Raw genomic sequence first — 27,429 nt, 5'->3', positions numbered from 1 at the left:
CTCTCTCCTGCACATGGGTTCATGTCCCATGAACCCATGGGACAGGTTCCAGATCAACATGGCGGGCCCATCCGATGAGCCACATGGGCCCTTTCACGAGCGTAGCAAGGCTATTGCGTAAGCTCTTGCAAAAACTGCCTTTACAACTTGAAGTCCCTATAGCTTTGCTGGTATTTAGTACGGTGGTTTGCAAAGGTCTTCAGATGCCGGCGGCCTCTACATTCACTCGGGTCTCTGGACTCCCTTATCCCAGCCTCCTATTCCCAAATAAGCCAGACGTCTAATTCTCAGTCCACCAAGAAATCTGAGATTTGGGGGTTGGAGGGGTGCCTATCAGGGAACATCATTTAGAAGCCTCTTACCTAGGACACGGAACAGAAAAAGAACTGAACACACTCAAGACTGACCCAGGGGGGTGGGGGGAAGCAAAAGTGGGGGACAGCATTAACAAGGTGAAAATAGGGTGTCACCAGTCCTGAAGGAAATGCCTTCCAACCCGTTGGTGATTTGTCCTCAAATTCTGCAGAAAGACCTAGTTTATCGCCAACCCAGCCCCGGGGTCGAGTGTTTCTAGTACAATTCCACGCAAACCATGGAGGCTCAGTAAACGTTCACAGATGGTGATGAATTCCTACTTCTGGCCAAGTACACAGGGTTTAAAAAAAAAAAAAAAAAAAAACACCCCTAGCTATTAAACATTTGAATGCTGATCGTCCTGAAACAATGGGGAAAGAAAAGACACATGGAAGAATGAACACACAAAAGGAAATGAAAGAATCGAATAGGTTAGCAGAGAGGGTAAGAGAGCAGTGGAAGCCGATTACCTGGTCTAGGACCTGGCTTCTCACTGCCCAGCTGTGTGGCCTTGAGCAAGTTACTTAAGCTCTCTGTGCCTTAATTGCCTCAAATTATCTTAGCAGTCGCTATTATCCCCAATTTGAATTTCACAGTGCAGGAGACTGGAAAATGTGAGTGACGTTTCCCAACACCAAGGGCAGACTCTCCAAGAGCTGGTACCCCTCCCCAACCCCCCCCGCCCCCACTCCCGGGCGAACAGCCTTTTTTCAGTCAGAGCTCAACTGTCTTTTCTGGGGGGCTCCTGGCTGCAAATTCATCTGTCAGGGGGTAGAAATAAGCTGGTACCTGCTAGGCATCCATCAGACATAAGAGCCACAAACCAGAAAGGGGATGAGGCCCAGGAGTTTAGGGGGTCTGCAGCAGGTAGCCTCAAGGCGTCAGACTTTCTGGCAATGGGAGGCCAGCTGAGAGGTCCTCTAACCCCACAAGCACAGGATGCAGAGCTCCATTAGAAAGTTCCGCCATGTACAGCACCGAACACGGTCTGCTCCTCAGTGACTTATGCCTCCCCGTCCTAGTACGACCTTCCAGGACCACGCAGAACAAGTGTCCCCTGGCTGGGATCCCTTTGCTCCAGCCCCTACGTCTCCAGTTCTTTCCTTAGATGCAGACCCTCTCTTCCTGTGTTAAGTTCGAATTCATCCCGGTTCTAATCTCAGGGGGAGAGGCGTGGAATCACAACACTGCACGATACAGAGCCCATCGGCATGAGTAAGACACAGTTCATCCCCAAACATTAAACAGAGAATACAGCCTAACAGAGAAAGTGCTCTGAACATAACAGGTGCTCAATAAATATTGTGCAAACGAAATGCTCGGTGGAAGCCAAGTCAAGCTCCTCTCCCCTCTTCCCCACCTCGCTGGTGGCCAATCTGGGCAATTTCCGTAAGAAACTTCCCATTGCCGGAATTCAGAGACACAGAAGACCGCCACCAGTTAATTGGTCTAGGCCGGAGGTCACAAACAGGCGGCAGCCTACAGATGTTCTGCTTGGCCTGCACCGTGTTTTTAAGATGTTTTCATTAGGTGCCATCTTTTCAAAGCTGGGAGGTTTAATATGTAAATGTAGATCTGGGGCATCTCTGGGGGAAAAAAAAAATCAGAAGATCTGGGAACGCTTGGCCACTGGCTGATGCTGGGTCACCAAAGCCCCCACAGTGATTGGAAATGAAGGCTCGGTCCTGCTCCGTCTTGTCACGCCAGGTGCCACTTCCTGCTCTCTGTCTGTCCTCCTGAGCATTGGAAGCATCACTCCTCACCAAGTAAAATGGAACCTGGAAGGACAGGGACTGGCCTCTGCAGGCCCACCGCACGCCTCTTTGCTCGGGACAGCTCCATTCACACCTACGGGGCTGGTGTCATGAGTAACAGCGTCCCCCTCACTCCCAGAGGCCAGGCTGGGGTAGCAAGTTGTACGGCTGCCCTGGGCCTCCGCCAGCTCTACACCAGTCTGGCTCACCTCGAGGATGCTGTACCCAGAGCCCTCGGAAGGAAGGCCACTTGCTCTCCATACAGCTTCCTACCCTGAAGATTTCAAGCTTCCGGTGGAGTTCACGCCACAAACCAGGCCATCTTCAAACCCCCTGCAGAGCTCACGCGGGGCTTCCAGACGGCTCTCTCGAGGCTGTGGCAGTGGTGAGCCCCACGGAGTGCCAGGGGAAGCTGTGGAGGGAGGGCCAGTACCCTAGGGGCGGGCAGAGGTCAAGAAGCAGCACAGGAAGAAGACAGGAGAACAGAGAAAGAAAGGGGTCGAACTACCAATCCCACTTCTGGAAACCATTCCTCTTGCCTGAAGTCAAAGGGAGAACTAAGGCCACCACACCCTTCCTCCCCACTTTCAGGAGTGGGGGACTAAAGAAGAAGAGAGGATGGTGGCTTTTATGAAGAGACAAGTCATCCATTCATATTTACTGTCCCTTCCAGAACCTTGCACCCTCTTGGATCAAACCCACTGACTTGTCGGGGCCAAGCGCACAGTTTACCCCTGTGCATGCAGACAGACAAACTTCCCGAACCTTGAGTTGAGTGAAGTTGGGTCAGGGTTCAAAAAAAAAAAAAAAATCTAGTTCTCCAACATTTGGGGGGCCTTTTAGTGCCAGGAGTACCTCACTTTAGAAGGGATGCTTGACAAAGGCACTGGGACAGGAAAAGCAGGTAATGCGAGCTGCCTTTCATACCAAACACTAAGACCCAGCCAGCTGGGACCTGCTGGTGCTGCGGCATTCCTGAGGATTTCCTAATACACCTGAATTCCAGCCTAGGCTAATACGGAGGCTTTGCATTTAACCCTAAAATCAAAGCATTCCCTGTCCCGTCTTTAAAGGGTTAAAGGCCGGGGCCCGAATGATTTCACTGAGGGAGAAGGACAGCAGAACAGCCCCCTCCCCGTAATAAATCTGACATTTTATAGAAAAACCTGACATAACCAGATATCCTGGGGGGCATGTGAGGCTTATTTTTCCCCCTAAGGTGAGCAGACAGAAGAAAACCTGGTCCTTAAGGTACAATGTGAATTAAGATTTAGAAGTTAGATCTCCTTTTCTTCAGAAGTGAGCACATCACAAGAATCTGTTTCCAGGCTTCCTTCAGCACCGGTCTCAGATAAGGCCAAGCCCACTCCACTGCGCGGTGGGAGAGCTCATAGAAGACACAATTTGTGTCTAAATGGGTTCCTGACACTTGGATCTCTCAAAGGTAACTCTGTAAATAGGCCCCATGAAGGGCTTCTGCTTTGAAGTGGGCAATCGGCCACAGTTGTTTAAACACGGACTACACTTCCACAAAAAGGATAAAGAGAAAACACATCAAAAGAAATGATATGTTACATCTTTCCCGATCGAGTCAACCAACAGCTTTGGTTTGGAGGGTTAACGGGATGGAGTTTTTAACCATCTTGCAAGGGAAGGGAGGAGTTGAAGGGTATTTATACATTCTCAGCTGGCTTTGGCCAGGGCTGCTTTTATTGATCTAGACAAATGCAAATTATGATGCCTGACGGGACTTGTATATACAAATAGCCATCTGAAAACACTCACAGGCCTAATTGAAGGAGACAGCAAAAAAAAAAAAAAAAAAAAAAAAATCAAAGGACGGACAAATAGAGGAACAACAACCAAAAAAACCCAAAAAACCCTGCCCCACACAGCACTGCCCGGAGAGGCTGAGCGGGGGGGCTTTTCCTCTGAGGGGAGGTGGGTGTTTCCCTACGCAGATGAGTTCGCTTCCCTTGGGTGCAATTGTCCCAGGCAGCTGCGCGGCGAGGCCATGGCTGGAAAGAAGGAACAGCAACCCCGCCAGCAGGCTCCCCCTGCACAGTCTGCTGCCATGGCAGGCCTGGCCCTGATGTCATGCGGGGACCGGAACAGAGCAGAGGGCTGTGAGTAACGCCTCGGCCTCACTCACACAGGGGGTTTCCTACGGCCACGGTGGCTTCCTAACACCCCAAGCATCCACATCCCCACCCGGGGCAGGATGAAGCCTGAAGGCCTTCGACAGATCTCTGGCCAGCAATCCCGTGGACCAACAGGGAGGCCAGCCCACACTGGAGAGCGCACTGGTCCCCATCCATGGGGCTTCCTGGCCTGGCGGGCCCGGAGCTGCCCCTTCCGACATCTGCCCAGGGTGCAGGCGCCAAGTGCGAATTTGGGAGGTCACGGGGTGGAAGGCGGGGAATCTGATGACAGACAACACGGCCCCTCCTAGGAGAGGTCTGACTTCCCGAGAGCTCCCATTTTCTCTGTCATGAAGAAGAAAGCACTAGCTCCCAGAAAGGAGAAATCCGAGGGGAGAATCAGACTTCACAAGCTTGTTCCAGACTCGTGAAGAAGCAAGACATTTTGACCCATCATTCTGGTCCCCACGGGCAGTGTGGCCAGATTACCACAAAAATGTGACTGGAGAGAAATCGCCCCAAACAAAACTGGTAATGGCTAACATCACACACCTGAAACATTTGTTGGAGATAAAAAGTGGATTGACGAAGCCTATCTTGTTGGTCACAACGAAAAACTGCAAAATCCACCCGGGGAAAAAAACAAAGCTCAGAGAAAAAAAAGCCCAGCATAAAAGTGAAAGTAGCTAAAACTGCAGGCAGTGAAAGTCATTGACTAAAAACTGATGAAAAAAATTCAATAACTCAAATCATGAAACATTTTCCCCAGGAAAATTGGACTTGGTGGCAAAACAAAACAAGGAAGAAAGAAAAAGAGAGAGAGGGAGAAAATCCAAAATGGCATACATTAAAATCAGTACCAATAAGAGAGCAAACAAAAAGAGAAGAAAGTTTTGTTGTGAAATGCACATGGAAACGAACGGATGCTAATGAAAATAATTTCAGCTTAAACAAACAAAAGGAAGAATTTTGGCACAGTTTCACTGTGGTCCACACAAAAGGGCTAAGATAGTAAAGTGACTTGCAGTCAGTTGAAAATGGTAAAACGAGAAATGTCAGAGACCTCTTCAGGAGAGACAGTCAAAGGTCAGGCCCAGGAGAACGCCTCCCAGTTTCCCTGAGGAGGAAGCAGGACCCCTCCCTCCCCTCTGCTGGGCACTTGTCACCGTGCCTGGATTGGGGGGCCAGGAACCACCATGCTGGAGGATTAGACCCCAGCATGAAGAGTAGACATGGCAGCAAAAACGACTTCAGCCACCAGGAGATGGCCTTCTGGTTCCAGCAGTGCACCGACCTGACCCTGGGCGGGGGAATAGCTCTCTCATCTTGGGCACACACACACAGGCTGAGGGCCTGCTGGCTAGGAAACCCTAAGAGACCATGGGGGTGGCCCCCCCCTTGGAAGGCCCAGTGACTTCCAGTTCTCCACACTGGGGGGAAGATGGGGGGGCACCTCTGTTGGGGTGGAGCTCATGGTAGGAGGGCAGTGAAGGATTTTAATCGTTACTCCTCTGTATGTTCCAAATTCTCTACAGTAAGCCTATGTCACAGTTGTGATCAAGGTTGGGGGGAGGGGCAGGGAGATGGGGCAGCATTACAGAAAAAAGCCAAAACACGTGCTCTGAGAATAACTGACTCTGGCATGTATTTACTCCCATGAAAGGTCCCGATGACCCTGCGAGCTCACGATGGCACAAGCTCAAATTGGTAATTAAGCATGGGGGTGGGGTCAAGTTTTAGGTCAAAGGCAGTGGATGCATAATTTTGGAATTTCAATTTGGGAACAAGTGGGTTTATTCTCTTTCAGAAGTCACATTCCCCTGGCCTTGGGTATTCACGCTTCTTCTTCCCAAATAGCGATCATTTGCTTTGGTGGTTCAAACACATTCCAAAGGGGGTAACTGGACTTTGTAAACAGTAGGCCACAAAATCCTGGCTGGGAAGGACACACACCAATTTCAGGAGAGTAAACACCCGTGAGGAGGGAGGAAGACAAATAGGAAGAGAGCAGGGGTAACAGGAGGCCTTCAGCAGAGTCTTATCTTCCTTAGTAAAGAAATAAGACGTTACAGATATCTGAAGTCAATATGGAGAAACACTGACATCTGTTAACTCCGGTGGAAAGTGGGCAAGTTCTAATTTACCTGTAACTTGAATGTTTCACATCTGTAGGCCACAATGAAACTATCTACACAAAACCCCAACAACAATAGACCAAGGCTGGGAATTGCTCCTGGTGTCTTGGAGAGGCCTTCTGAGCTAGCACAGACCCAGCTGAGAAAATCCAAGTTCACAGTCCTGTGGTATGAAAACACTTAGGACATTCTTGGCCTGAGAGTATATACAGCAACATATTAACTTGTCTTTGTCTTTTAAAATTTTTGTTATCATAGGGGGGAAAAAAGTTTTTTTAAAAAAAAAAACCAAAAACAAAACAAATGAGTGGAAGGGAAAAAGAAAACTATTATTTAAAGAGGGCCTACTTGGTACCAGATGCTTTGCAAGAAGTTCTGGGGAGCAGCTCATCTAATCTTGACTGTGAAGAAGGGTGCTGTGACCCCTTCTTTCCCCGGGGGAAGGGAGCTTCTAAAGGGCAAAGGTTACAGAGGCCCCAGTGGTTGAGAGGCTGTAGGCTGGCCCGGGGCCGCCTCCCGGACTTCTGGCACAGGGAGGGGGCCCCCGGTGAGAGGGACTCACCAGAGCCACCCGCTCTCCTCTCCCCATCCCCTCCCGCCCCCCTCACCGTGTTCCATGGACGGCCAGAACCCGGACGGCCAGCCCTTGGGACAGACAAGGAGCCTTCCCAAACATAGCCCTTCCCTGCCATCTCTCCCTGCCCTTCCAGAACCAGGCCAGCTCTGTTCCTGGCACCTCCCCAGCTTACACACTGCTCTCCCAAGACAGGACCACCCGGCACGCATCTCCCCCGGCAGGACCCTGGGAGGGTCTGAAGGGCAGACAGCTTGGGCTCCCTCCAGTCCCCTCCTCTGTCTCACTGCCCCGTTCAACTTGGCCTCTACAGTCCTCGGTTTCCTCATCTGTAAAAGAAAGGAGGCGCAGCCCTGCCTCCCGTGGTCAGCGGGAGGTGCCCTTAGAACAGGGCCTGGCACCGTCCCATGCCAATATTTACCATTGCTATCATGGTCCTTAACACCCGCACAGAAAGGCGGTTTTTCTTAAGCCCTGGACTTCAGACTTTTTGACAGCGGCGGGGGGGGGGGGGGGGGGGGGGGGTTGCCGTTAGTAACTTCACCCCTCCCCACGGCACCTGGCGTCACAGGGCGAGCGAAGGAAGCCCCAGAGGCTGGGCTGGGGTTAAGTGTCCATCCAGGAGACAGAGCTGTGCCACTTGAAGGAAGGGTTCCTCCCAGCCCTTGAAGAAATCCTGTTCGTGAGGAAAACGATGGAGCAGGGCCGGGAACTCCCACAGTGGCTTTGCAGAATGTTCTGCCAGTTCCAGGTCTCTGCGTGTAACACACGCGCACGAGTCGGGGAGAGGACATCATGGGGCTCCACCTCCCGTGGGTCGGGGGGGAAAAGCATTTCACAAAAGGCCTCCGACGGCCCGACGGCATCTTAAAGCCCCGGCTCATCTGGCGGAGGAAGAGGAAGAGCTCCCGCTGCAAACAGCTCCACACTGACACACATTCCCTGCTAATTAACCACAGGCCAACTCTCCTCACACAACAGCACATCCCCCGTGTGCAGCTCTGGGGCTCGGCTGGGGGTGAGCCTGGCGAGGAACCAGGCTCCGTAAAGTGTGCTACGTGGTAGGCACCAGCATGTCTGCACCCTGAGTGCGGGGCACAGGGGGACTCTGACCGGATCACCTCCAGGCTCACAGGGAGCACTGCTTGGGGCATGAGCTCATCTCAGGGCTCAACTGAGTGAAAGGCTCAAGCTGACCAGCACCTGGGAAGCGGCGGGGGGCGGGGGTGGGGGGGGTGGGGGGGGTGGCCAGAGCATCAGATCACAGGCTCTGGTCCCAGCTCGGGCCTTCCTGCCATGTGACTTCAGGCAAGTCGCTCACACTCCCTGAATCTCAGTTGCCTCATTCAGAAACCAAGGTTAGAACAGATCATTCTGAAGTCCCTGCCAGTTCTCAGATTGTTGGAAAAGTACTTTCTTCCGGGGAATATTTGAGTCGGTCTTACTTTCCCGAAATCACAGACTTGAGTGAAAACCAAAGCCACTCTTGGGTGCCAACCCCCCCCCCCCCCCCCCCCGCCGTCGACACACACACCCATCTGCTTCTGCTAGAGTTTGTGAGTTGGGCCCTGAAAAGTCCTCCCAACCCTGTTCTAATTTGTAGTTAATTACAAGGAACTGCACTTACATTCACTTTTGGGTTCACAAATGGAAAATACTAATGACTTTGTAAATTAATTTCAGGTTTGGCTCCATAATTTCTGGCAGTAAGATCATACTTTGTTTTCCTTCTCATTGTTTTTAGAGGCGAACGGAAACTCAGCCCACCCCCCCACCAAATACATTAAAAATTCCAATTAAGTTTTTCTAAAAAAAAAAAAAAAACAAAGAAGAAAAGAAAAGGAAAAAGCAATATTTATTGGCATCTGGGGCAAACTTATGTGACAGTGTGGAAGATTAGGGCTGTAAGCCGGGAAGTACGCAAACGGGCCAAAGGGGACATGGTTTTCCTCGGGCAAGAACACAGGTTACAGGTCCGGGAGGGCTTTTCCCATCCCCACCGGCAGCTCAGCAAATGCAGTCAAGTTCACCCTTCCAAAAAATCAGACTGTCACAGCAACCTGCCCCGAGAGGAGGCACAGCCCCCACAGCAGGCAGGCCCTGGTCTCTGCCACTTTGACGGGGCTACTGCGTTGTGTCCTGTGTGTGACACTAGGTAGGCCATAAGCAAGCTGGACAAGGGTTCCGAGGGAGTGACCAGGAGGGTGAGGAGGAGCAGAACAGGGGTCAAAGGAAGAGCAGATGAAGATGCAAGCGATGCTTTGCAGGGAGAAGTCCGAGTGGACAGGGCAGAATATCCTAAAGGGCAGAAGACTTAATAGTGGGCTGTCCTAAAGGGTGGAGAGCTTACAGGGAAGTGGATTTCTGCTTAACTCGAGGAGTTTATTAGAAGGAAAAGTACAGGGCACTCACTGCCTTAGGGTGACGAGTGGAGGGTGTCGCCAGCTCGCAGATGATAACAAGCCTGCCTTACACCGAAGCCACACTTCCCGGTTATTCAGTACTGGGAGGCATGGCTCCTCATCCGATGCATGTGCTACTTCTGCAAAGGCAACAACCCAAACCTACTCGAAAGTTCATCTTCCTCAATACGGAAATGGGAACTCAGAGGTCATGCAGCTAATAAGCACAGGTGCAGGGACCTGAACCCAGACCTTCTACCCAGTGCTTTTTCCCTCTCATTCCAGAGCCTTGGAACCCCTGCCTCTAGAATCGGAAGGCTAGGCTTGGGGGTCTTGTCCCCTCAGCCTCCCATGGGAGGTACCAGGTGCCCACCCTGGTCTAGCTCCATCTTGCCTATGGAGGGATTCCCGGGGGGGCCCAAACACCACGCAGTGTGCATGCCCCCTTGATTTTCCATCTCAGACAAGGGCAAACAGTGAGGTGGCTCCTCTCCAAGCCCCCTGGCAACAGTGGTAGGGACAGAGGCGTTTACCTAGCAAGTGCTAAGCATGGGAACTTGCCATTCAGACACCGAGAGGAGATGCATTCTCATGTACCTACATCAGTCCATATGGCTAATCTCTCTAGGACTTGGTTTCCCCCTCTATAAAGTCAACAGCTTGCTAGTTACTCTCCAAGATCACTTTGTGTCACGAAGATTTTAGAAGTGACCACGTGGTCACTCTGTACCAGGAACCAGGTCAATGTGTGAAAAGCATACACTGGCTCATTTAATTCTTCAGAGAACCCAGGCAGTAAATTCTACTCCCCATATTTTAAAGGTAAGGAAACCGAGGCACAGAAAGGTTGAGTGATTTGCCCGAGGCCACTGGACGGTCAGGGTCAGCTGGGAGGCCAGCCCTAAGTCTAGGCTCCTCGCCGTTGTCCACGAAACAAGCACATGATCCACACTCCTTGTCTGTGTGAGGCCTGGAAATCATGCACATCCTAGAAGACCTCTAGCCCTGGCAATGTTCTGTTTCCCATCCCCACCCCTACTGCCAAAGACTTTCCCAGCAAGTCAGAAATGACACACCACCAAACCGAGTCCATGTATAACCATGTCCACGTCTGGCCCAGGCTCGGTTAGCTCACAATTAGTCACATTTTTAAAAGGCTGAGTGGTAGAGAAGATGGATTCTGTTTTGTGCCTGTGAACTTCCTGGCCTGGGTACAGGCGGGAACCTGCAGACATAAAGATCCAGTGAACAGCAAAGGGCCTGATAAGGCTGAGTGTTCCGGAGTTGCAGAAGCTCGACTCCTCCCGACTCCATTAAAGACCACCTCCTCGGGGCGCCTGGGTGATTCACTGGGTTAAGCGTCTGCCTGCAGTTCAGGTCATGATCCCGGGGTCCTGGGATCGAGCCCCACGTTGAGCTCCCTGCTCAGCGGGGAGCCTGCTTCTCCCTCTCCTCTCCCCTACCGCTTGTGCACGCTCTCTCTCGCTCACTCTTTAAAAAAAAAAAAAAATTGTATAAAAACCACCTCCCTGCCACTGTCAGCCCACAGTGTCCTCTGGGCTCCGGCCGTCCACTCCGGCCCAGGCACAGGCTTCTGTAGCCCCTGGTGGGGAAAGGCCCTGAGCTGGATGCTGAACAGGCTGCCCGTAAGTGTGTGTTGTTGGATGAGTGGGGGAGGAGATGGATGTATAAGTGAACCCTGTAAGGGAACAGAAGACACAGCCCTGTGTCTTAAGGAACTCACAGGATGAGGTACAGAGGACAGGGGCAATGAGAGCCCTGGGCGCAAGCTGCCCCCGACTACCTGCCAAATGAGTCCTGGAGGGGATGGAGGAGGAGCGACGGTCCTCTCTGGTCCACCCTGTGCCATCACGGTGTGAAGGCTATCTGCGGGTCAGGCTCAGGGAAGGGGGGCAGGCAGTCAATTTGGGAAGTCTTCCAGGAGGCGGATGGCGCCTGCATGGGGAGCAGGGCTCAGACAAGACCGGAGGACATCCCGATGGTTGGCTGTGTCAAGCCGGTCACTTAACCTCTCAACCTCTAGGTTTCCTTTTTTAAAAAGGGGGAGGGACGGCAGGCAGAGAGGGAGGAGAAAGAGAAAAACAGAACTCGTGGTAGACGGGTCACATTCGACCTCAGACAGGGTAAATATTTACTCATGCATTCATGAGCCTGGCTCTAGGTTTGAGCCACCTGGGTTTGTACTGGTGTCTGGTCCTGATTTGAGGTCCGAGGTGGCCAGTGTTTAGCCCGTGGCACAGAGTCCGGCCCTACACCTTGTCTGTCTGCGGGCTAAATGGGTCCCGTTTGATGGCAGTGGAAAAAGTGACCACTATGATGACCCCGCTGCTCATGCCAAGACACCAGGGAGCCACAGCACGTGATCTGCCCCCCCCGGCCCTGTGCAGGGACACCCCATCATGTGCGGGGAGTGTTCATCTTACGCTCGTGCCCCCCCATTCCTCGGAGGGAGAAACGGACACGCAGCAAAGCTGCACAGGTTGCACGAACTTACCCAGAAGGGAGACTCGCGCCAGCCCTGCGAGACTCCATCGTCCACTCTCCCACACTAACCACGGAGCTGAGGAGAACACTCATGCGCCCAGCAAATATTTACTGAGGGCCTACTGTGTGTCAGGCCCTGTCCCGGGCAGCAGGACAGAGGACATGGGGATACAGCCATAGACAGGACAGGGAAGGCCCCTGTCCTTGGGGAGCTGGCATTCCATACGGGGAGACTGGCCCTAAACACACAAGATCGTTCCAGGAGGTCATAGAGGTCTGAGGTAGGAGGTTTAAGCAGGGCCGCTTTAGCATGAAGGGCCATGAGAACCACCACGAAGCACGTTTAAAATACATATTCCCATACGGCACCTCAGGGGTCCCATTAGAAGTGGAGGGAGAAGGCAGGAAACCCACATCGTCAGTAGCGGGCCGGGAGAGGGGGAGGCCCCGGGCTCTGGCCTCGCTCTGCCACATGGAGCCCAGCGGACAAGAATGACCACACGCGCCCCTCAACCTCCTCATCCTTAAAAAGAGCATCGTGACAGGGGCCTGGGCTACCTCGCAGGGCGGCGCTGAGACATGAAGAAGACTGGGAAGGTAAACTGTCAAGGGCTGAACAAAGGGGAGTTGTGTACATTCTTAGATCACACTCCCCCTAAGAGAGAACGCGGGAGAGGACCAGCAAGCGAGCCCCGGGGACCCCGGGGCGCCTGTCAAATGTGCAACTGCTCAGCGACAAACACCCCCACGCGAACCCACCGAGCCAAGGAAGAGACCTAACTCTTACTCAAGCGTGGTTGCTCAACAAGGGCCGGGCTGTGTGGGTTTCCATGCAGTCGGCCCATCCTGTGCGAACCCAGCGTGTGGGCTTCCTGGTTAGGAGAGCGGCTGCGAGAGATGACCCCACGGCCCGCGGCTCGGGCCCACGTGTTGCTCTTATGGTCAAGCGCGCTTCATCCAGCAGTGACCTAACCCCAGCGCCAGTTAGCTCAGCAGCCTCTCCTGTTATGTGAGGCACCAGCTCACATTTCAGGCCGTTTGCTCCCCTGGGCATGACTCAGAGAGTCAGTTGTCTTAAAAAAAAAAAATGCTTTTCATATTTCAAATCAAAAATAAATACCACGCACTCTGGACGCCAGCCATCGCAGATGTCTCTCTGTTGAGCTATTAAAGCGAAAAGGCCCGGGGAAGATGAAAAAGTGGTTAATTCAGATCATCCTATCCCTGCAGCCTTCGTCGATGCCGGGAGGCAAGAGGCCAGGTCGCAGGGCTGATTTCTGGCGCGGGCCGTCACGGTGAGGTCAGGGGTTCACGCGTTCGTTCATTGGGACCGGAGAGGGTGAAAAGCAAATGCTCTGCAGGGCAATCCTACTAGAAAACAGCATGTGGATCTAGGCAGAGAGGAGCAACATCTCCAGCTACAGCAGGTCTCAATCCCTGTAGGAGGAAGGCGGGTCAGAAGGTGTGAGGCGGGCAGGGCCGTGCAAGCCTGTCCAGCAGGGAGGGGCCTTGCCCTGCAGGCCTGCATGCGCCCGGCCACCATTAGGGCTCCCGGCACTTGCTTCCCAGCGTTCCCTCCCCCACCCCACCCCCATCCAGACCCACCCACGCCTCTGACCATTTGGCTTCCTGGGTGGGGTGCCCACAAGGAGAGAACGCCCTGGTTATAACCCCACAGTGGTTATACTTTCCAACAAATAAACTAGTGGCTTGATTTGTGTTTCAGCTTCCTGCAGGTTAGCGGGAGCTGGGAGTTCCGACTCCAGGCCTGACCAAAAAAAAAAAAAAAAGAGGTTTCTGAATTGGAAAGGCCAGGCCCAGCTCCCAGGTAGATTCCCGGAGGTCGGGGCCATCTTCTGGCCACCAGCCTCCCCCTGGCTGTCCCCACGTCCTAGCTTTCCTTCCAACCCCTCCAGACGCATCCTCTTCTGGGCACCCCAGACTGTGAGGTTTTTCAACGTGCTCCAAGGCCACACCTAGAGAAATACATTTGAAGGCTGAAGTTAAACTGAAACTTTACCTTCAGCCGTTTTCTCCAAAGATAATAGATTCTTTTTCTAAAGACCCAGGAACCTCCAGCCCTCGGGGCTCACATGAGGAAGGGAGTTCTCACGGCAGAGGTCAGCGGGCTGGGTGAGCTGCCGAGGTGGACGGTCGGCTGGGTTGCCGAGACACCCCAGGACAGCCACCAGCAATTTCTCCTTCCAAAGGAATAAAAGCCTTAAAATAAAAGCAACCTATTTTCCAGGGATTTGTTGTCAGTCTTAGTCGGCGGGTCTTTGAAAAGTTGGTAAACAGGATATACTCTTTTCCCTGTTTCTAGACTTTCTGGACGGTCTGGGATGTAGGTATTATGCTTTCCAGATTAGCAGTTGGACCCATCACTTTAAATTTAGAGGTCCTCCACCTGAAAAGAAGTCCGAGGGTTGCAGAAAAACACTGAGTGTATCATTTAGAAATATAATTAAAAGACTATTTCAAAATAAGTTTATCCCGTTTCCCAACTTTGTGGCATCCTATAGATCAGAGTGCCTTATGGACGGGACACCAAGCTGTAACAACAGAGTGTTGGAAGGAGGTGATGATACCATCATAATGGGAATGGCAACTGTTTAATGAGCATTTACAGTATGTCCGGAATTGTAAACCTCTTACACGTGTTGCAATTTAATCTTTAAAACAAATGCGGGGAGCTATTTCATCCCTTCTTTACAGATGAAGAAACGGATGCTCAGAAAGTTCAAGTATTTGCTTAAGCCTCACGACTTTCCAAGCGGTGGGTCCAGGATTTAAACCCTGGTCTGTATAACCCTAAAGCCCCATGCTTCTCCAACCTCCTGAACGGTCTCAGATCAGGGGAACATCATTGCAGTGTTTTTCTCTCCATGAAAAAACTCTCCCGGTCCACGAATTGATTACTTTTTTAAGATTATCAGATAAATCCTGCCTTGAAACCAAGTTTAAGAATCCTAGCTACCTGCATGACCCTTCAAGTCTCCTCATCTCTCTGGACCGTCAGTATTTTTGGCTCTGAAACTAGTATATATTTCCTGAGGCCTCTTTTGGCTTTAACAAAAGGCACCCCCCCCTCACCCCCACAAGAGATCACCAACATCCATGAATCCTCCAACAGGAAACAGGCCAAAGGATTACTGTGAGGAAAACAGTGCTAGCTTACTCACTCCCAAGCCCTGATGAGGACACCAACAGGAACGAGCCACCCCCAGCTACACGGGGTCTGGGCAAAGGGCAGGAGAGCAGACGCACACAGCACCCTCCAGGCTACATGAAGGGCCCCTGAAGCTTCCAAGATCAATTTCTCTTCTCTAAGAAAGAGAGAGGGAAAAAAAAGTACAACCTTCGGTTTCCTTATTTGTAAAGTGAAAATCTCTCATCTGGTCATTAGACAAAGGACTGCTATAGGAATCCACTGAAATATTAATCACAAATGAGCTTTGATAAATGAATGAATGGATGGACGGACAGATGGACTCTGGAGTCAGGCAGATCTGGGTCCTAACTCTTGCTCTGCCATTTACCGGCTATTAAGTGTCAAGTCAGCTTAACCTCTGTGGTACTCCGTTTCCTCAGCTGTAGAGTTCAGACCTTAGCCCAGGGCTAGAACCTTCTGTCACGATGAAAATGACCTCTTCTGTGTTGGTTCACGTGGTAGCCACTAGCCACATGTGGCTGCAGAGGACCTGAAATGTGGCTAATATGACTGAGGAACTGGATTCTAAATTTTAACTACCTGAAATTTAAACAGCCCCGTGTGGGTAGCGGCCACGGAGTTACGTAACACCGCTTTCTACTGTGGTGATAAGAACTACGTAAGATAACATTTATAAACCGCCTTGCACAGCAAGTCCTAGAGGGGAAAAAAATCCATGAAGATGTGGAAGTCCTACCAGTGGAGGGTTTGTTTGTTTTTAAAGCACATCAAGAAATGAGGGCACTAGAAGCAGACAGAGAGATACACGGACATTTTAGCAAGACCTCAAGAGATGTGATATTCTGCCGGATTCATTCCTTTAAGTGCATGAACGAAATGGCTCAAAGTCTCCTGTTTTATTTACAAATGCCCTTGTCAGCAGATCCAGAGAGAGCCGTTTTAGGCCAACCTGGGTTTTTATAACCCTAAATACCCCAGTACGAACGGCCCCATGAACAAACTCTCACTCCTCAACAAAACCTTCCATCCTAACAGGCAGCCACCCCCAGCCCGCTGCAGCCTCGCCGGGGCCTCCAGGGAGCTGCCCACCCAGCCCCGGGCAGGACAGAGCCAGCAGGCACACCCTGGCAGGGACGCTACTCACGGTGGGAGACAGCTGTCCCCAGAGCCTAGCTAGGGTCACAAGGCAGGCTGGCAGCGGCCTGGGTCGGGAGTGCCCCCCAGCACTCACTGGCAGGCGGCCTGCGTCACAGCCTGACAGGAAACGAGGAGAAGACAACACGGGCCGCGTGGAAATCCCCACCGGGCTCCAGGCCAGAGAGTGACTCAGTGGGGCTGGCCGGTGAGCTGCCCTCTCCCACCCCTCGGCCAGGGCCCAGGGGGCTGGGCTGCAGTCTCTGCATGCACTAAGACACCAAAGTGCTTCACCAGTATTAATTACTGTCCCAGATACCACCACGCCCTGCCTGAAAACATGCCAGGCAGAGGCCCAACATATCACAGGTGGGGGTTCAAGGCCCTTCCACAACAGCAAAATGTGCTTTCTCGAAAGGGAGGTCTGAGTTCAAGTCCCGAAGCTGCCACGAGGCCTGAGAGATCCGCTTAAACTTCCGCAGCCTGACTCTCCTTCCTGTAAGAGCAAGGCACACCCCCAGAATGGGGCTCCCATCCCCCCCACGCGGCATTCCCAGGCAACCCCATTCCGCAGTACCTCCTGCCTCCTCCCAGCCCCTCTGCCCTCCCCTACACCACCCTGTGGCAGGTACTAGCCTTAGCCCTGCGATGTGAATCATCCTAAATGTGAACATTTTGCCAGGCCTCCCCTCAGATATGAACGAACGTCACCAGGGCAGAGGCCATGCCTTACACTGTCTTCAAAGTGAGTTTGATAGAGGAGTCTCCAAAGTCCTTCCTGTATTGACCCAAAGAGATGGCACCTGTCCAACTCTGCCACGGCTAGGCTACCAGAGGTTCCCGCCATCTCCATTCCTTGCTGCCCCATGCTCTTTTTCTTTCCCCCCTAAAATACACCCAGGATATTCCAGGGGCTCATGGCTAATATGAAGCAAAAAGAAGTAACAAAGTTTAAAAAAAAAAAATTCCTAGTGAGATCCAAGAGGCTTACTAAAGCCAAAGTCTTGACCCTTTGAAATTACACCGAAAATCCGACCTGTGTTATTTCATTTTAATAATACCAACTCGCCCTGACTTTTTACTTTCAGAAGCTCTCGGAGGCAATTTTACCTTTGGACTATAAACTTCTTACAAAATAACCCGTTTGCCCCATTCCCCCGAGTGTGTATTGGTCTGATTTTTACGGATGTCTTTGGCAAGTCTCAGATACAACTTGGCCAGGGTTCCACGGGTCTACTGAAAGCACAACCCCGTTCAGCTCGGGCCGTGAAGCACTCGAGCGGCCCCCCCACCTCACCGGGTCATCCCTTGCCCAGGCCCCCATGGAGCCCATCCCGTGGCTCCCTCCCCACACGGAGGAGGCACTGCTAGTGGTCACCCATGCCCTGGGCTCTCACATCCTCACCTGCCATTCACTGTGGGACTCTGCATGGGCTTCTGTCCCCAGCACTCTACCCTGACCTCTCGGTTACAAAACCCAAAACATGTGCTTTTCACGCGTTACCACCCTGGATCCTCTGCAGCATCTACTGTTCACATCCTCAGTGTCCCCGTATACGGTCTCCCTTCTCCTCTCTCCCCATCCCCTAAATGTGGCTGTCCCTCAGCTGCTGGCCTGGACCTTCTTGTCCGGCCCTTACATGCTCCTCAACCTGGCTGCATCCACACGACGACTCCCAAATGTGTATCTCAGCTCAGACCTCTGCCCTAAACCCCACACTCATCCACCCAGCTGCCTGGTTTATGTCACATATAACAGGTGCTCCATAAATACTTGCTGTTATGCAGCATTTAACGAGCACCTCTCTGTGCGTGGCTCTGTTCTAGGCACAATGGGAGAGGCGTGTCCCTGGGCTCAAGGGGAACACAGTGCTGGACATTAAGCAGAACTCTTTTGGTGGCTTTTTGTGACAGATGGATCTATTCCCCCAAATTCTAGTCTGGTATAAAAGTGACCTGACTGTAGGCCAGAGTTTGCTGGCCCCAGTCCCACCCTCGCTCAGCAATAGGGTATTACCTTCTGGCAAATATCAAAGACCACCAGTAATCAGGCAAAACAAGAACTGACATTTATTAGCAGAGAGTACAGTAAGTAGGTTTGCTTTACCCTAACCCTGGTAGGGAACGCTCTAAAGAGGAAAGCTCCATCCATATCTTGGTCCCCTCTCAGCTGGGCTAGACCCCCTCACCGGGTTCCTCCATGGCAACTCTCACAGTGGATGACATGGTACGTGCTCAGCGGTCCCTATTGCATCGAGGGCACCCGGCCCCATGTTAGGCACATGGTCAGCACCAACCACAGGCCTGCTGAAAGAATGGATTTCAGATTCTCAACAAGGAGTTCTAACTGTAAATCATCTACATGTGGTGCTTAGGAGTATTTGCTTTCTTGGGTGCCTGGGTGGCTCAGTTGGTTAAGCGTCTGCCTTCAGCTCAGGTCATGATCCTGGAGTCCTGGGATCGAGTCCCGCATTGGGCTCCCTGCTCGGCGGGGAGTCTGCTTCTCCCTCTGACCCTCCCCCATCCCATGCTCTCTCTGTCTCATTCCCTCTCTCTTAAATGAATAAATAAAATCTTAAAAAATAAAAAAGGAATATTTGCTTTCCCTACTATCACTAAAACATTACCATTTGATCCTGTTTCCAGGTGTTTCTAAGCTAACAGGAACTCTCTAAAGAAAGTTTGAAAATCTGTGCTCGAGAAACCACACCTCTCACATGAGCTTGGAAGGGTTCCCAGCAGGCAGGGAAACATCCTTACACCTACCAGAGTCTCACACCCAGCACCACCTGCTCCAACTCCACTTGGGGCCCTGGTGACTTCCTAGTGATCCAAAGGGGACATCCACTCTGAGCAGTGAGTGTGGCCTGGGGCCGGGACTCGGGGGCCTGAACAGGAGGGCTGTCCCCCTCCCCCATCACCACTCCTACGATGGGCATATGGCTTCCTCCTCTAAGAATGAGGGAACTGGACTTATGAGGTCTGAGGCCCCTCTTGGTTCTGACAACAGTTCTCTTCCACCTTCTGGGTCTGACTGAACAAAACCATGCCACCCAGTCCCTCGGGGGCAGAACCGAGCATCATCACCACATGAGCGAGGCCAGAGAGGTGGGAAAGCACCTGGGTTTGAGGTCAAAAGACCTGAGCCTGTATCCTCATCAGCGCGCTCTGCCTGTGGAATGCCATCCACTGTATGCACCCAAAATGGCTTATTACTCTTCCTGGTGACTCCACTAGACACACCAGCCACGGCCCATGACCTCAAGGCACCAACCCCCCAGAAGGGGAGAAAGACACATCTGCACAGCGCGGTGGGGAGATGGAGGGCCCCGGAGAACTGGGTGGGATAGCCCAGAAAGGCTTCCCAGAGGAAGCAAGCATGGGGATTTCCAAGCAACTTACAACATTTTTCAAGATAAACATTGTATTTATCCGCTTTCTCACCTCCTGACCTTTGCCTTCCAAATCGGACGTGCCATCATCCCTAGTCACAAGATTTTTCTAGACCATGAAGCAGAAAGCTGGCTGGGTCACTGCCCCGGAGCTGCGAAGCCATCTGCCCAGCTCACCAAACACGTGTCCATTGCCTCTGTGACTCATGGGTACACCCCTGGCACCCAAGGTCTTCCTCACCGGCTGCTCCTACCTAGAGGAGGAGCTCCCATGGGCTCTGAGGAACAGAGCCTCCCCTCCTCAGCAGTCTCTCCTCCTCTGATTTCCCGGGACACCTAACTTTCAAAACGACTTGCGGGACCGTTAGGAATAATAGTGCTGATCATGGCAGGCTCCCCTTGGCCACGTGCTTCTCCAGCCAGGCACTTGCTTGACATGTCACAGTCAAAAAGCACGCCCGCAGGAGATGGTACTACCGTGACCCCACTGGAGCAGGATGCACCCAAGATTCAAAAGCTTAGGTCCCTCACCTGAGTCCACATGGTTAGTCTGTAGGGAAGAATTCTAAGCCGCCTTGCACGGCTCAGATCTGCATCCTAGGGCAACATTTCCACTCACTCTGTGCCAGACACAGCAGATAAGGAGATGCATATAGCAGGGCTGTGCCTTCGAGGCCCTCACATCAACCCTCATGCCCTCATCGATGGACCTCAGAACGGCCCTCAGGCACCTGGGGATGACCTTGGCCCCTAGCAGTTGCTCCGAACAGACCTGCTGAAAGAAACTGAATAGGAGACGCTAGAGAGCAATGTCCACAATCCTCCAGGTAGACTCCCCTGCAAACTGTGCCTCCCAGCTCAAGGCTTCTTTTTTTTTTTAATTTAATTTTACTATGTTAGTCACCATATATCATCAGTTTTTGATGTGGTGACGCACGATTCATTGTTTTCATGTAACACCCAGTGCTCCACGCAGTATGTGCCCTCCTTAGTGCCCATCACCGGGCTACCCCATCCCCCCCACTCCCCCTCAGTTTGTTTCTCAGAGTCCACAGTCTCTCATGGTTCATCTCTCCCTCTGATTTCCACCCCCCTCATTTTTCCCTTCCTTCCCCTAGTGTCCTCCATGCTATTCCTTATGTTCCACAAATAAGGGAAACCACATGATAACTGACTTTCTCTGAAATAAGTCAAGCAGAGAAGGCTTCTTCTGCATTTGCTTCTCCCTCTGCTCAGGCTGCTCATCATCAACCTCTTCTCCTGGGGACTCCTATTCACCCTTTGGGCTTCAGCCCAAATGTCACTTCCTCAGGGTAGCCTTCCCTGACTACCACTCCCTCCCCAAATGGAATCAGGTCTCTCTCCAGCTCCCTGTCCTCATTCAAGGCCTGCAATATGACATTTGTGACTGCTGGGCTCCCCAGACTGCAAGCGTCCCGTTGAGAGGTAGGTGCTGCCTCTGTTCACCACTGAAGCCACAGCCTGGCAAAATGTGAGCTATCAATAAAATACGCTGAATGAATGGACGAAGGCGTTCATGCCATTAAATCTTATTTCAGCCTCATCATCACTCCAGGAGGGAGGCTAACCAGACGTCATCATCGCCCCCACTTTGCTGATGAGGCAACTGTGGCTCAGAGTACCTACGTCTGTCACCTGGGGTCAGGGACAAGACCAAGCCTGTGGCAAAAGCACCTCAAAGGGGACCACGGGTTTTTCTTGTTGGGTTCTCTGGCAACCGGCTCTGAGCACGCAGATTTGGAGAGCCGCGTGCACGGAAACAAGTGAAAGAGCTCCAAAACAACTTGGTGGTGGGGGTGGAGGTGGTGGTAAGCATCACATTTCCATCATAGCAGATTCTGGAGGGAGGCCACATCTGTTTGCATTTGGGTCTATTCTACCTGCTCTGTTCTGAGAACACGGCTAAGTGCCAGAGGGATACAAAGAAATCCACAGGTGTGGGTGCAACTTCACTTCTGGGGAGAAAAAGAAGACTCGCCTATTGTCTCACCAGGCAGATAATGAAGCGCTAAGGTGCTCCCGGAGGCACTCAGGGCCACTCGCGTCCCAGGAATTCTAAGCTTGTTCAAGCAACTTGATAAACCTTTGCTCAAGGGCTGGGGCAGAGCACTAGACCAGGAGTCAGAGACCTGGTTTCTAAGCCCACCTCTGACCCTGACCACCCGGTAACCCTGGGCAATTCAGTGTCCCTATGGGCAGAGCAGGGTTAACAGCACCTAGCCTGCCTTCTCCACAAGGCTGTGGCCAGACTCCAGCAAGAGGGTGGGCATAAGATGCTCTTGGTAAGATACAGGCAGTAAGCAAACATCCATAGTATTATGCCATGACAAGGTCGCTCCTGCCCACGGCCTGCTTACTCACAGCCTCCCCCATTGAGGCAAATGTAACTTTAAAGGGAACTAACTGCGTTTACCTATCAGAAAGAAGGCTGGCCTCTCCACCCACGAAATTAAAGACTGGGGGCCAGCAGGTGGAAAAGGAAGGAGGGAACAAAGTGAAAGCTAGGATTCGCCGGGCTGGAGCCACATCTTTGCATGCAATGAGCCGTGTGACTCCTCTGAGCCTCTACTTCCCTATCTGTAAGTTGTGGAATAAGGATAACCTCCCTAGAGGTTGGCATTCAAATCTATTTAAAAAAAAAAAAAAAGAAAGAAAGAAAAAAAAAAGGATTCTACCGAAAAATAGTAAAGCCCTTTATTGGGAATGGGATGGGGAAGACCACTGCAATACTGTGAATATATTTTTCATTTGTACTTGGTCTTTGTCCAGGGCTCCAGCCCCAGGGTTCCTAAAACCCTTGATTCTTGTCTGATAGCAGCAGTGAAGAAATCTTTTGTTATGTTAACGAAGGTGACTTGGGGGCCCCACCCAAGGGCATTTTGCCAGGAGGACCAAACTTGTGAGTAGAGGGTTGGAACTTCCCTTCCTACTCCCCCTGTCACCTCCCAGGAGGGCAGAGAGGCTGGAGGTTGAATCAGCCAATGGCCAATGACTTAGTCAATCCTCAGTGTGCAAGCCTCCATAAAAACCCAACAGGACCGGGGAGAGTGATGCGCCTGGGGGTGAGGGCACGAACCTTCTTGCCCTTTCCCCACACCTCGCCCTATGTATCTCTTCATCTGGTTGTTGATTCATTTCCTTTAATAAACTGGTAAAGGTAAATGCTTCCCTGAGTTTTGCGAACTGCTCTAGAAAATTTAAGAACATAAGAGGAGGTCATTGGAAGCTCCAATCTGTAGCCAATTGGTCAGAAGCACAGATTAACAGCCTGGGGCTTGTGACTGGCATCTGAAGTGGGGGCGGGGGGAGGGGGTAGTCTTGGAGGACTGAGCCCTTCACCTGTGGAATCTGATACTATCTCTGGGTAGGTAGGGTCAGAATGGAGTTGAATTCTCGGGCACCAGTCAAGGTGTGTGTGGGGCAGGGGGAACCACCCCTATGTTAAAAATTGGGTCCGGGAACCCTAACAGAGCCACCCCACATGACATATGTAGTCAGTTAAAGGTGGCTGGCTCCTTGCCCCCACGGAAGGAGCCCATCTGGCTGGGCCTCTTTGTGGAGTGGCCATCCCCGTGCCCAGCGCAACCACAGGTGGCAACTCCAACTCTGATGAAGCAATACCACCTCCCCTCTCTGCAAGGTCACTGCCATCTCTCGGAGCAAACGCGCATACACACCCCCTTCACCCAAAGTTCGCCGCTGCTCAGGAGCCGAATGTGAGAAATAACTTGCAAAAATGCAGCCAGAAGCCTACCACTGCCCCCTTTCCACACCTAAAGTAGTCCAAACTACTCTCAACCTGGTGGTGGAAATGTCGCCATTCTGAATTTCAGAAAGAATTCAATCGAGGTTTTTGTTTTTTTTTTTTTTAAGCACCTTCCTGTCCAGTCCGAGGCACTGTGAGAAGTGAGGCAAAGAAGACACAGTTCCTACCTCCAGGAAGCCATGAGTCTAAAGGGGCAGAAACACAAATGAAGTAATTATGTGCTTAAGAAGTTCTGGTTCCTAGGACCCACAAGAGAAATCCTCTCATGTGGTGGTTGCTGAAGATACTGGGTTTCTCCCCGGAAAAAAAATTTTTTTTTTTTTTTTAATTCTTATGGACCATTTATGTTACCGTTGGCAGAGGTCACATTTCTGTGTTACTTCTGGCTACGAGGAAGCTCAGAGCCAAATTTGCAGGCCACATCTAACATCTCACAAGACTTTATAATAAAATGCAATACGGTGTGCTAACATTACCTTTGATCTCATTTTCCTCTCCTTTTCCCCCTCCCCCGCAGTGTCTTTATCTATCTCTGTTTTTATTCACTATACTTCTGAGAATTACCTCACATTCTTTTTTGGAACAAGGTAGATTATGAAAAATCCACTGAAAACATTGACCAACATTACAAAACTTCAGTCATCATGACCAGCAGGAAGATGGACATAGCAATCAACAGACTAGAATGGAGAGTCCAGATATAAACCCTCACTGATTCTCAACAAAGGTGCCAGACAATTCAGTAGGGGAAAGACCACTCTTTTCAAACAGTGCTTGAGCAACTGGATATCCATATGCAAAAGAATAAAGTCGGACCCCTACCACACACCACATACAAAAATTAAATCAAAATCAATCAGACCTAAACATAAGAGCTAAAATGATAAAACTCTTAGAAGAAAACAAGGGAGTCAATTTTTGTGACCTTGAGTTAAAGACAGTAGTTTCTTAGAAAAGACACCAAAAACAAAAACCAAATTTAGCTTCATCGGAATTAAAAACGTCTGTGCTTCAAAGGACAACATTGTAGAAGTGAGAATACAACCCACAGGATGAAAGAAAATATTTGCTAAACATCTATCTGATAAGGGGACTTGTACTCAGAATATATGTGGACTCTTACAACAACAGAAAGCCCAATTTACAACAACAGAAAGACAGCCCAATTAAAAAATGGGCAAAGGGGGACACCCGGGTGGCTCAGTCAGTTAAGCGTCTAACTCTTCATTTTGGCTCAGGTCATTATCTCAGGGTCCTGGGATGGAGCCCTGTGGTGGGCTCTGGGCTCAGCAGGGAGTCTGCTTGAGGATTCTCTCTCTCTCTCTCTCTCTCTCTCTCATTCTGTCTCCCCCCACCCCTCCCCCCGAATGATGCACGTGCACACTTACTCCCTAAAATAAATAAATAAATAAATCTTTTAAAAAATGGGCAAAGGCTCTGAAAAGGCATTTACCTCAAGAAGGTCAATGGCCAATAAGAACATGAAGAGAGACTCAATATCATTAGCCATTAGGGAAATACAAATCAAGACCCCAATGAGATACTACTTCACGCCAATAGGGTAGCTAAAATAAAGGAGACAGACATTAACAAGTGTTGGAGAAATCAGATCCCTCATAACTTGTTGGCAGAATCATAATATGGCATGGCCGCTTTGAAAGAGAATTTGGCAGGGCGCCTGGGTGGCTCAGTCGTTAAGCGTCTGCCTTCGGCTCGGGTCGTGATCCCAGGGTCCTGGGATCGAGTCCCACGTTGGGCTCCCTGCTCGGCCCTCTGACCCTCTCCCCTGCTTGTGTTCCTGCTCTCACTGTGTCCCTCTCTCTCTCTCTCTGTCAAATAAATAAATAAAAATCTTTAAAAAAAAAAAAAAAGAGAGAGAGAATTTGGCAGTGCCCCGAAGAGTTAAACACAAAGTTACCAAACGATGCAGCAATTCTACACTTTGATATCTACTATGTATCTAATGAAAACACGAAACCGCACCCAAATTTATACACAAATGTTCACGGCAGCATTAGTCATAATAGCCAAAACGGACAAACGACCCAAATGTCCATTAACTGAAGAAACAAATGGATACACAAAATGTGGTACATCCAGACAATGAAATATTATTTGGCCACAAACAAGAACCAAGTACCTGGGTGGCTCAGCCGGTTAAGCGTCTGCCTTCGGCGCAGGTCATGATCCCGGGGTCCTGGGATCGGGCCCCGCATCAGGCTCCCTGCTCGGCCGGGAGCCTGCTTCTCCCTCACTCTCTCTCCCTCTGCCCCTCCCCCTGCATGTGCCCTCTCGCTCACACGTGCACTATCAAATAATAATAAAAAAAAAAAGAACTAAGTACCAACACATGCAACAACATGAACTTTGAAAACATCATGGTGAGAGAAGACAGTCACCGAAGACCACATGTCACAGGACTCCATTTATAAGAAATGTCCATGCAAGGCGAATCCACAGACGAAGAAAGTAGACTGGGTTTCCAGAGCTGGGAGAGGGGCATGGGGGGTGGCTACTGATGGGTATGAAGTTTCCAGGTGATGAGCGTATTCTAAAATTAAATCGTAGTGACAGTTGCAGAGTTCTTTTAGTACGCTAAAACCAACGAATTGTACATCTTAAGAGTGTATTTTATGGTGTGTCAATCATTTGTTAAAAAGGCTGTCATTTTTTTCAAGTTTGAAGTTTGACGAAATAAATTCTGGAGTTGTGTTCATAGTAACGTGCTGGTGTTCGTTTCTTCCTTTTGACAAACGCACCACGGGAATGGGAGATGTTAACATTCAGGAAATCTGGATGAGGGGTACACGGGAACTTTGTGTCATTTGCAATTTTTCTGCCAATCTACTACTACTCCAAAATAAAGTTCCTTTTTATAAAAAAAAAAAGGGGGGGGATGGGTTAGCCTGGTGATGGGTATTAAGGAGGGCACGTTCTGCGTGGAGCACTGGGTGTTATGCACAAACAATGAATCATGGAACACTACATCCAAAACTAAGGATGGAATGTATGGTGATTAACATAACAATAAAAAAATTAAAAAAAATAAAAACCAGTTACTAAAATTAAAAAAAAAAAAAAAGGCTGATCATGCGGAGTTCACAATTATGTAATCATTTAATTAGGCTTGCATAACCGTGGTTTACCTTCCCCTATGAACCTAGCAGCTCAGGGGCAGGGCCAGCGCACCGGGGTGTCTACCCCACTGATGCCCAAGGAAGCGTAGGCAGAAGGGCTGAAGTCATGACAAACACGGTCCTTTTCCCCCTCACTCCTTTCAAGCCTCCGCACGACCCTGTGAGGTAAATACGGTCACCCAGGGAAAGGGCCAGCCAGAGGTACTGTTTGTTAGCATCCTATCCGTCACCCTCACCCCATCTCATTCTGTTTATATACACACACTTCTGTTTTGCCAAACCCACCAACCTGTAAATCCCAATCTTTCCTGCTGTAGGCGGGGGTCATGGGAAACCCAGCAGGGCATTCCCTCACCCTCCCTCCCCTGGCAGAGGTGGTATCTCGAGCATTCCATGGACCCTCGCACACACCTTGATTTGAGCCCTTGAACCTCCACATCTTTATCAGCCTTACCCCCAGCTAGCGTAGAACTCCAAGGGCAGAGGCAGGATCTTTATTCCTCTATCGCCAAGGTCTTATGGACATACACCTAAGCCACGAATGAGGTCACGAATCCATTCACCAACTGCCGACCTAGACGAGCTCAACAAAGCACATGGCAGCACCATCCCCAAAAGAAATGTGTTGATTGCAGGCCGAGAGCCCCTAAAAACAAAACAAAATAAAACAAAACAAAACACCCAACCCCCTCGTTGTCTTCTCTTTCTTGCACGGCCCTCGCTGGTGGGTCGGGGTTCTGTTTTTCTGAGAAGCACTGGGTGGGTTTCCCTGCTCTGACTGGCCTGGGAACTGTGGCTTCTTGCTCTCCGGGGACACGGGTGGCCGAGCACTGGGCCGTGGAGGGAGAGCCGGCTCGGCTTCACATGCTCCACTGGGCAGATGGCAGCCCAGCTTCCTGTGGGGCCACGGCCCGCTGACATCACCGAGAGGCCGGCCGCACG

General features: G+C 51.0%; 1 protein-coding gene across 3 annotated transcripts in view; it reads right to left on the bottom strand.

The window, feature by feature from the left end:
• The window catches only part of SMAD3 (SMAD family member 3), a 115,327-nt gene that overhangs the window by 46,012 nt on the left and 41,886 nt on the right, over nucleotides 1-27,429 (bottom strand). Inside the window, exon 1 of one of the 3 annotated variants that reach the window (XM_027570188.2) lies at nucleotides 26,942-27,049. The exons of the other annotated variants lie outside the window; for them this stretch is intronic. The gene's annotated coding sequence lies outside the window, so the exon portion shown is untranslated. Of the gene's footprint in view, nucleotides 1-26,941; nucleotides 27,050-27,429 lie in introns of those variants that run through there. 3 annotated transcript variants of the gene reach the window in all.

The sequence above is a fragment of the Zalophus californianus genome, chromosome 6, assembly GCF_009762305.2.
Source record: "Zalophus californianus isolate mZalCal1 chromosome 6, mZalCal1.pri.v2, whole genome shotgun sequence".
NCBI lineage: Eukaryota > Metazoa > Chordata > Mammalia > Carnivora > Otariidae > Zalophus > Zalophus californianus.
Note: the sequence above shows the minus strand (reverse complement) of the source record. Positions and strands in the feature narration are given on the sequence as shown.